At 36.8% G+C, this 9,283-nt stretch overlaps 1 long non-coding RNA gene across 1 annotated transcript in view; it reads right to left on the reverse strand.

Moving 5' to 3' along the window:
• LOC102012071 overlaps positions 1-7,035 on the reverse strand; it is a 46,263-nt gene extending 39,228 nt beyond the window's left edge. Inside the window, exons 1-2 of the long non-coding RNA XR_263140.1 lie at positions 6,952-7,035; positions 5,221-5,320 (exon numbers count right to left, since the gene is read on the reverse strand). This is a non-coding gene — a long non-coding RNA (uncharacterized LOC102012071). The remainder of the gene's footprint in view (positions 1-5,220; positions 5,321-6,951) is intronic.
• Positions 7,036-9,283: the final 2,248 nt, after the last annotated feature.

The following is a 9,283-nucleotide window of genomic DNA, read 5'->3' on the forward strand; positions in this document are numbered from 1 at the left end:
GGATGTGATAATACACACTCGTGATCCTAGCACTGTAGGAGGCTTAGGCAAGAGAATCCAAAATTCAAGCCCCACTTGAGAAATATAGAGACCTGACTCAAAATTAAAAATAATGCAGCATGCAACTGTTAGTTGTTCTGCTTTAGAAATTTTTCATTTATGTAACAGATTCTTTAATAAGGCTCTAAACTTTCCATAGACCCAGTCCTATAACATCAATGCCAATTATATACTTAAATAAACATTCACATCATGTATGAATCTTCATAGGAAATATTATTATCTGCAGGGAGATAAAATTATATAGAAGAGCTAGAATTCAGATATGTCTAAAGCTGTCACCTTGAAATTCACACATTCATCATCTAAAGCTGTCACCTTGAAATTCACACATTCATCAGCGACTGTCTTTGCACTACCCTCCCCCCAGCTCTGCAACACACAGATCTGAACCCTGAAGTTCATTTATGAAGAGCTTTTGCTATGTTATTTTTGTCCCTTAGTGCCTACACAAAGTTTTATCTTCATTTTTTCAATATTTCAAGTGGTTTTTTTCTTTAATTCTGAACCCTTTATCCACAAATCCATGGAATAAGCATTCATTAATGCTTATTTTGCTTTACAGCACAAATAGCAAGTGACAATATTTAAATACCATGCTGGGTAATCAGACAATGACTCAGACAACCTGAATATCAAGCCTAAGCATTTCCCCAGCCACAGAGGAGGTCAATGTCAAACATTCATGTAAGTCATGCTACAAACCTTTTTACCTCACTAGTAATGTTAATAGAAATCCAAATTCTTGGGCCCTGCTCCAGAGCTAAGGAATTAGAAAGTGGGATAAGGGCCTGGTGATATGCATTTAAATAAACCTTTGCAGGGACTCAGGTAGAAGCCAACATTTGAGAACCACTATACGATGTTATTCTACCTGGAAACTCTGTGCTAAACAGCCCTCCACAGTTGTAGTCAGGGTTTACAAGGGCAACAGTTTTATACAGGACATGTAATTTATATTATTTTATAATAGTCACCCAAAAAGTCATATACAAAGAGAGTGCAGGAAATCTGTCCACACACTAAAGACCAAAGAATCCAGCTCAGGGCCTGGATCCCACAGGAATGTCCTGCATAAGTCCAGTTTAAGATCTAGAGCTCATTACAATGCCTCATGCAAGCCTGTTTCATGGATTTGCACTGGAAAGTCCCAAAAGTTAGTGGTAGAAGCTAGAAAGTCTGTGCCAGCAGGAAGGAGGATCTGTGCTAGCAGGCTGAGGGATCTGCACTGGAGCCAGAATGCAACACTCAAAGTAAGAACAAGAGCTCCCCCCAAAAGTACCACAGCCATCCTCAGTGACAACCAGGTTTCCCCACCCTACCCCAAGCTCCTCCAAAATGGGAACAGCCAAGTTCATGCCAGGAAAGCCAGGGCAACAAGCCTTCCCAGATTAAACAAGTACACCATCTTCTCCTCCAGAGCCAGGAAGCGATGATCAAAGCAAGGACCAGAGCTCCCCTAGAGAACCACAGCCGTTCCTCAGTAATAACAAGGTCCTGAGATCCTATGATGAGGAGAACAGCCAAGTTCATATCAGGAAATCCAGCATGACAAGCCCCTCCAGGAGAACCAACAGCTCCCAGGAGAATCAACAGCCCCCTAAGAGCACCTCTTCTTTTTCTCTAGTTCTGTTTATTTTGTTGACAACAATCCTCAGGTGGGCCCCCCACACCCAGCACCGCACTGATTCAGTTCAACTGGGTGTTACAAGTTGACCCTCAGTTGTCAATCCACCGCAACAGTCATTCCATAAAACAAAATGGAAAAGGTTAACAAGCAAATGGGTAAGTGCCTGGATACTAAGAGTTTTGGCACCTGAGATGACATTCAAAATTCGTAATACTCTACAGAGCATATAAAAAACCAATCAGAATGATACCACCAATAAGAATGGGCATTGGGCATGTACATACTGTCTGAAAAATCAGGCTTTCTTAAATCCAGGGCAGTTGTGATCTTTTCTCATGATCGTTGGCATATATTCTACAAATAGTCCCGAATTTCCTAGGTCCTATTGACAGCCTCATCCAATCATAGGGATTTGACTGCTAACACAGTACAGATAATCTTACAATATCAAATCTTTCTTCATGGGGATTAGGGAGTTACCTAAATACCCTGAACACTAGGTTTTCCATAAAGAATTTCATATACTTAATTTAAAATAGCTTTAATTTATGAGATGTATTTATAATGAAAATTTATAAAATCTTATCCTACCTTTATTCTAACCATGTGAATTTGCTAAGAATGAAAAACCTTATACTGTAAACTTAAAGCAGTCCAAGGCCCACTGCTTTTGCCAATGAGTAAACAATTGAGAGTTCCTTGGGGATATTGTTTGTGTACATTGATAAATGTCTTGCCTAACTCCAAATTTATTCACAAAGCATAGGGATATACAATAACACTTTATCTAAATTTACTCTACATACTTTTTCTTTTATCCTATAACGAAATGCATACTTGGGCCATTTGAAGATACATGGGATAATTTGTAAGTTCTGAAATATTCAATTGACAGTACAACAATATTAAATATCAAAAATATCAAAAGAAATACCACAAGTGCATCCACTGAGAATCCTTGAGGATCCCAGTTAATAATGTGGCATATGACCCTTTGTACCCATCCCAGTAGCCTCTTCACCCCCAAGAACCACATCTCAACATTAAAATGGGGCCCCGCGGAGTGCAAATTTTTCTAAAAATTAAGATGCTTTGGTGTATCATTATTTGACTTTTAGTGTATCATCATACTCTTTTAATTAAACTGCTGTTCTGAGATGATCATAACTTAACATGTATTTGTTTTGTTTTGGGTTTTTGGCAGTACTGGGGCTTTCCACATTCAGGATTTGCATATGGTAGGCAAGAGCTCTGACACTGAGCTACACCTCAAACTTTTCATTTTCCTCTTGAGACAGTCTCAGTGCATTGCCCAGGATAGCCTTGAATTTGTGATCTCCCTGCCTTACCCTCCTGAGCAGCTGAGATTATAGGCATGCAGCACTGAGCCCAGTCATTCATACATCTACGTGAGAAATAATAAAGATGGATTGTATACACCCTTGACTATGTTCCCCCAATAAAAATATGGTGCAACACTATAGAACAATACCACAACCAGGAGACTGACATTGATATAGCTCAGATACAGAGCAGTTCCATTACAACAGATTCCTCATGACGGCCATTCACAGCCACATTCTCTCTTGCCAAGACCTGGCAGCAACCAACCTGTAGCTACTTACATAGCTTTCCAGATTAAAATAAATTGGAAATTTTCCCATAGCTTCCCAGTGCAAAAAAAAAAAAAAATGTATAAGTGGAATCATGCACTATGCAATATGGAATTAGCCTTATTTATTTACTCAGCATAATTTCCATGAGATTTACCCAAATTGTTTCAAATATCAATAGTTGTTCTCTTTTCCTATTAAGTAGTGTTTCGTGCATGTACCAGTTTTAACAACATACCCAAGGTCGAATGTCTAGGTTATTTCAACTTTGTTTATTCTTACAGATCAAGCTGGTATAGCCATTGTGTAGAATTTCTTCTATGAAAAAAAATGTTCATAGAAATTTGGGAAAAATGTCCAGGTGTGCAATAATAATATGGCACTTGCATGCTTAGTTTTACAAGACACACACATACAATTTTCAAATATGATTGTGCCACTTTCCATTCCCACCAGCAGTATTTAAGTGATTGAGTTTCTCTGAATTTTCATTGGCATTTCTTGTTTTTTTTTTTTTTTAATTTTTTAGTCGTTCTGATGGGTACTCAATGAAAGATATCTCACAAGTACCTCAATTTGCATTTATTTAGTGGCTAATAATGTTATCAAAATTTTTTCTTATGCTTCTTCTAAAAGTATGTAACTTTATACTTTACAGGTAAGCCCCTAATTGCTCTTAATTTTCATATATTGTACAAAGTTAGAGTTTATTCCTTTGAATGTTCAACTGCCCTATCAGCATTTGTTGTAAAATCTGTCCTTCTGCTACTGAATTGCTTTTGTACCGTTATGTAAAAAAAAAAATCAATTGAGCATATTTGTGTGGATTTATCTATTCTGATCAACTGAACTATATCTAGCTCTCTGCCAATAACACATTGCCTTGATTACTATAATTATATTGTAGGCCTTAATATCAATATCAATCAGGTGGAGTGACTTCTCTGATTTTTCTTTTCAAGATACAAATTTCCTTTTAAAGAGTAACTATTAGACTTTTTGCCATTTCTATTTCTTCATGTGAGTATTCATCTCAAAAATAAAAGAAGAGTAATTTTTAGTATTCCATTCTTTCCTTCTCATATAAGCTTATCTGTGTATACCAAAAGCTTTGCTGGGATTTTGATCCTATAAGATTTTTCAACCACACTTGTAAAAATAAACACAGAATCTTCCCAGAATACACAAAGGTGGAACATATTTTGAATGGAAATTCATTAATATTCTATGCAATATGGGTGCCCACTATCTTTTAATTGCATGCATAGATACAATGTTGCTTGCCTAAACCTCTAGAGCTGTGATTTTTGCAGGGGTTAGCAAACTTTGGGTTATGCAGCCTCTTTTTAATAGGCTCTGTGAGCTAAGAAGAGGTTTTATATTCTTTTAAAGCTATAAAAATCAAAGAAGAATATATGACACAAGCTACGTAGGCCACTAAGCCTAAATTGTATTTGTCCTTTACAGAAATATCCTTCTTATCCCTGTCCCATAGAATCACATATTTGCATGATAGAAAATAACTGGAAGCACATTGTTACAAGTTAAGAAAATAAAAATGTCTCTCAACCATAACTGTATTTGCCAATGTATAGAACTATCTCCAGCCAAGTTAAAAATCACTAAGAAACTAAATCTCTAAGCTTCTGAATATTGTCCCTTAAAATTATGTTAAGCCAATTTAAATTTGCAATTTAATATGATTTTGTAAATTGAAAAACATAATATTATTCAAGTGTGAAGTATTATTTTCACTCACATTTTGTAGTGTTTTGTTTTTCTTTCTTGTTAGTTGTGCTAGGGATTTTATTCAAGGCCTTGAACTTCTTAACTGTCACATTATTGAGCTACAACTTCTGCCCTGCCATTCACAACGGTAAGGAAGATTATTTTATAGAGGAGGAATAGAATACTTACCAAAACATGGATTTCTGAAGCATTGTATGAGTCCCTAGAGTTTTGCTGCTGTGTTCTTAGCCAAGCATCCTAACCTCTCTGAGTTCCAGTTTCCTCATTTCTAAAACGGTAATAAAGACAATATATTGTGGTGTCACAGAACTGTTTAAATGTGCTAATACATATAGAGTATTACAGTAGTTAGAGCAGTTTTCTATATAGAAAGTGCTTCCCAGTAAAATGTTATTATTCATATTTCATATTATTCATTATTAACATAGTTCAAAAATCAAAGTTTTCATTGCACAGAAATAGTAAGGAGCTGACTCTTTTCAAAGTAGTTTTTATTTAAATTTTTTAAATTAAAGGCTGTCACATCATTATCTAGTCAACATATATAGGTTAATAAACTAGTGCCATGTGATGCAGTGTAAAAGGAAGCTAAAAATAGAGGTCTTTAAAGTTAGGACCATAAAAAGACTGAAAATAACACTTTAGAAAAATGTAATCATCAACATATATGAATATGCCTATCCACATAATAGATTTCTATTACATGTGAATCAGAAATCATGAAAATACAAGCATAAAACTCAAAGTGAATTGCTCCATGAATATGGAAATATCAAAAGTTTAGGCTTCTCTTTGCAACACGAAGCAGTACCCTAAAGTCTATGCTACAGAGAAAAATCATAAACCTTTCTAATTCTGGCACAGTGTCAGTGTGTAAAACTTTTATATAATAATAATGAAATGTGTATGAAAAAGAATGCCTTATTTGTCATCAAGTTATTTGAATTACATCCACATAAGTAGTGTATGAATATCAGACGTAGTTGCACTGAACTGATAGACCAGAGTAGGAAGAAAGCAAACTAGTTTTTCCGATGCAGGTTCGATCCTCAAGGGTTACCTCGCTGCAGAATAAGTGCAGTCAAACACAGGAATCAGTTCTTTTTTCTGTACTCTTATTTCGTAGTATAGTTGGCTGTTTTTAAACTCAGATCTGATAATAATTTTAAGGTTTGAGTCATGTATTAGTCTATTTTTCGTGACTATCATGAAATATGAGAAGCAGGCTAGCTTTGTAAAGACAGACTCTCTCACAGCTCTGGAGGTCAGAGCAAGGGGCACGGCCTTCCACTCCGAGAGTCCTGGGTCCATGCCGTGCATTGAAGGGGTAGGAGTCTACAGACCAAAAAAAAAAAAAAAAAAAAAAAGACATAGGATAAGGGCCTCATTAGGTCTTCTAGCTAATTCTGACTAGAAGGTGTTAAAAACAAACTTTACTAGAGAGATTGCCCTGGGAAACAAGTCAAAGACACTGGCTAAAAAAAAAAAAAAAAGTGAAAGAAAGAAAACACAGATTTTAAAAGATTTTAAAAAGTCAGATTTTAAAAAGTCACCAGATAAAGAGACAAGAAAAAGAGCTGACAGACAGGACACAGAGAGAAAGCCAAGAGCACAACTGATAACCCACCCCCACTTCCAATACAATATAAGCAAAAAGAAAGGGGGCCTGACTAACTTTAAGGCGGTATACTTGCACTTACACACTACATATATGCACTCATGTATTTACTCTAAAGTCACGATATTATTCACCCTAGGATCTTTGTAGAGTGAAATAGATATCTTCACGCTCTCTTACTAACTCTAAGCTAACCATAAATAAGACACACCGTTGCCAACCAGCCCCGCTCCAAAAATAAGGGCTTAAAGAGTAGGTAAAGGGCAAGTAAACAAACAGACCCAAAAAAGCTGCATGTAGACCACTGGAAAAAATAATGTTAGCTAGAGGTCCCAGAAGCCAATCCAGTTATGACAAGTTCGGGTGGGGGTTGGGCGGGTCCTCGCTCACCCCTAGGAAAACGGCTGGGAGCAAAGGACCCATGGAATCTCCATCTTTCCAGATCCCTCTACCCTGATTCTTTCTTATTAAGGAAATGCCTGTCCCCTTCCTTCCTTCTCCTCTTTACAGATAAAGTGTCTTCCTTTCATTAAACTTCATCCGTCTAATTTGTCACTGGGACTGAGTTTAGGATCCCGGTGAGGTGCGTGGACAGCAGAGCCGCAGTGCTCATCCCCCCAGTCAAAGTCTTTGGCTCCCTGGCGAGGAGCCACATGAGACAGCATCGCATCACAGAGAGACGGAGAGCAGGTGGATCTGTCCCTGCTGGTCACTCTCCCTTGAAAAACAGTGAAGATTCAATCAGAGGGCCTCTAGCTTGATGACTGTCGCTAATCCTAACAGCCTTCTGAAGGCTTGATCTGTAAATCCAATGTTTACATTTAGTTTTGCCTCTCAGGCGAAACCTCAGGATTAAATTTCAACGCATAAAATCTTGGGAGACACACTCAAACTATAACCAAGCATTAGGAGGCCATTATTTTTAAAAGATAGATTTTTATGTCTGTTTTATGTAAGAAACAGAAAGCTTCTTTTATTCTCTCTTTAACATGGGCCTATTATCCAATAGTCTATCATGCCCAACTCCTTTGTGCAAAACAGTTAAAAACCTGTAGAGAAAAGAAATCTTCTAATACTAAACTGCAAGACAGATAAACATATACTTGCAAGAGAACAATTGTGAGCGAGTTTCTCTAAGGTTTCTTATATTAAGCTGCTTGTAAATCAGTGGATGAGGAGAAGCACCGGGTCATGACTCTAAATCATTTCTCTCATTGTAGAAAAACACATGTAAATATCAGGATTTCAATAAACTTTTGAAGAATTACATCCTATTAACTACATATTCTTTCTTCCTACAGTCATTACCTTGCATATCAGAAGGCATGAGGTTGCTGACAGCAACTCACAGTCAGGGATAAGCCAGATGGAAAAAAATTTGCATTCGCTAAAAGTCAGAGTCCGCTTGGGATACTTTTTTCCTTTGTGCATCATAAATACTTCATTAGCATTTAACAGAAGTCCTATGTTCTCTATATGACAAAAAATACTTCCCTTCTACTAAATCACTAGACAAAAGTCAACTTGGCCTTTGCTTCAACACAATATGTTCATTGCTAAAGGAGAGACATACAATTCACAATGAGCACCTCAAAGAGAATACTACCTTGAGGAAAACCATAAAAGTTTCATGATTAAACACATGAAAGGGGGCTGGGGATTTAGCTCAGTGGTACAGCACCTGCCTGGCAAGTGCAAGATCGTGAGTTCGGTTCCCGGTACTGGAAACCACCCCCTCAAAGAAAAGCATGTGAAAGTTCACTATGCCTTTTAAAAATACCATTTCAATTTTCTAAGCATACAATCTGTATTTCATAATAAAGTAAACAAATGCCTTTATTATATTTGGAGTCATTACTGAATTAAATTCTCTTGGTTTGTCAAAGTTCATTTGATCTGAAATTAATTAATGGTGGGCACATGCTAGCTAAAAATTCATATTATTTTAATTTTTAGAAGCATCCTATTAAGCCTTGAATGCCTAAAAGATTTTTTTCTGTCACCATATTAGAGGTAAAATAACTATGCAGTAATTTGTTGAAATATCTGCATATACTCAGCCCCCTAACTGCAGAGAAGCATAACAGAAAGTAATTACAGGCCTGTATTTACATTTGATTGTATTAAGACAAAGCATATTGTGGAAGCAAGGGGTAACTACATAGTTTACATTTAGCAAGTTATCACTCAGGCAGCTGCCATTCTGGTTAAGATAACGGAGCTGCACAACAAATGTAAATTACTTTTCACCTCATTGATCAAAGCCAAAAAGGAGACCTTAAAAGTAAGCATAACTACCAGGATTCGGAACTCTTCATACGATTAAAGTCATCAGTTGTCATGAATGCTGAAAAGACGTGAAGAATTAAAAACAGGCAACTCAGTCTTCATCCCTAGATCCATAACTTTTGGAAAGTTAGTTCCATTAGCCAAATTATTAAGTCCTTCCCAGGGAGACAGCAGAGCTGGTTTCTCACTCAAAGGTCTACAGTCTAATGAGTGGGGAAGGGTATGAGTTAAAGGATAAGAAAGGCAAAGAAGAAAGAGAGTAAATATGACAATACAAGTGACTACATAACAAGATAACGTGCACACTGGTGAGAAAATTCAAAG

The sequence above is a fragment of the Chinchilla lanigera genome, unplaced genomic scaffold (assembly GCF_000276665.1).
Source record: "Chinchilla lanigera isolate Chin_1 unplaced genomic scaffold, ChiLan1.0 scaffold00062, whole genome shotgun sequence".
Lineage (NCBI taxonomy): Eukaryota > Metazoa > Chordata > Mammalia > Rodentia > Chinchillidae > Chinchilla > Chinchilla lanigera.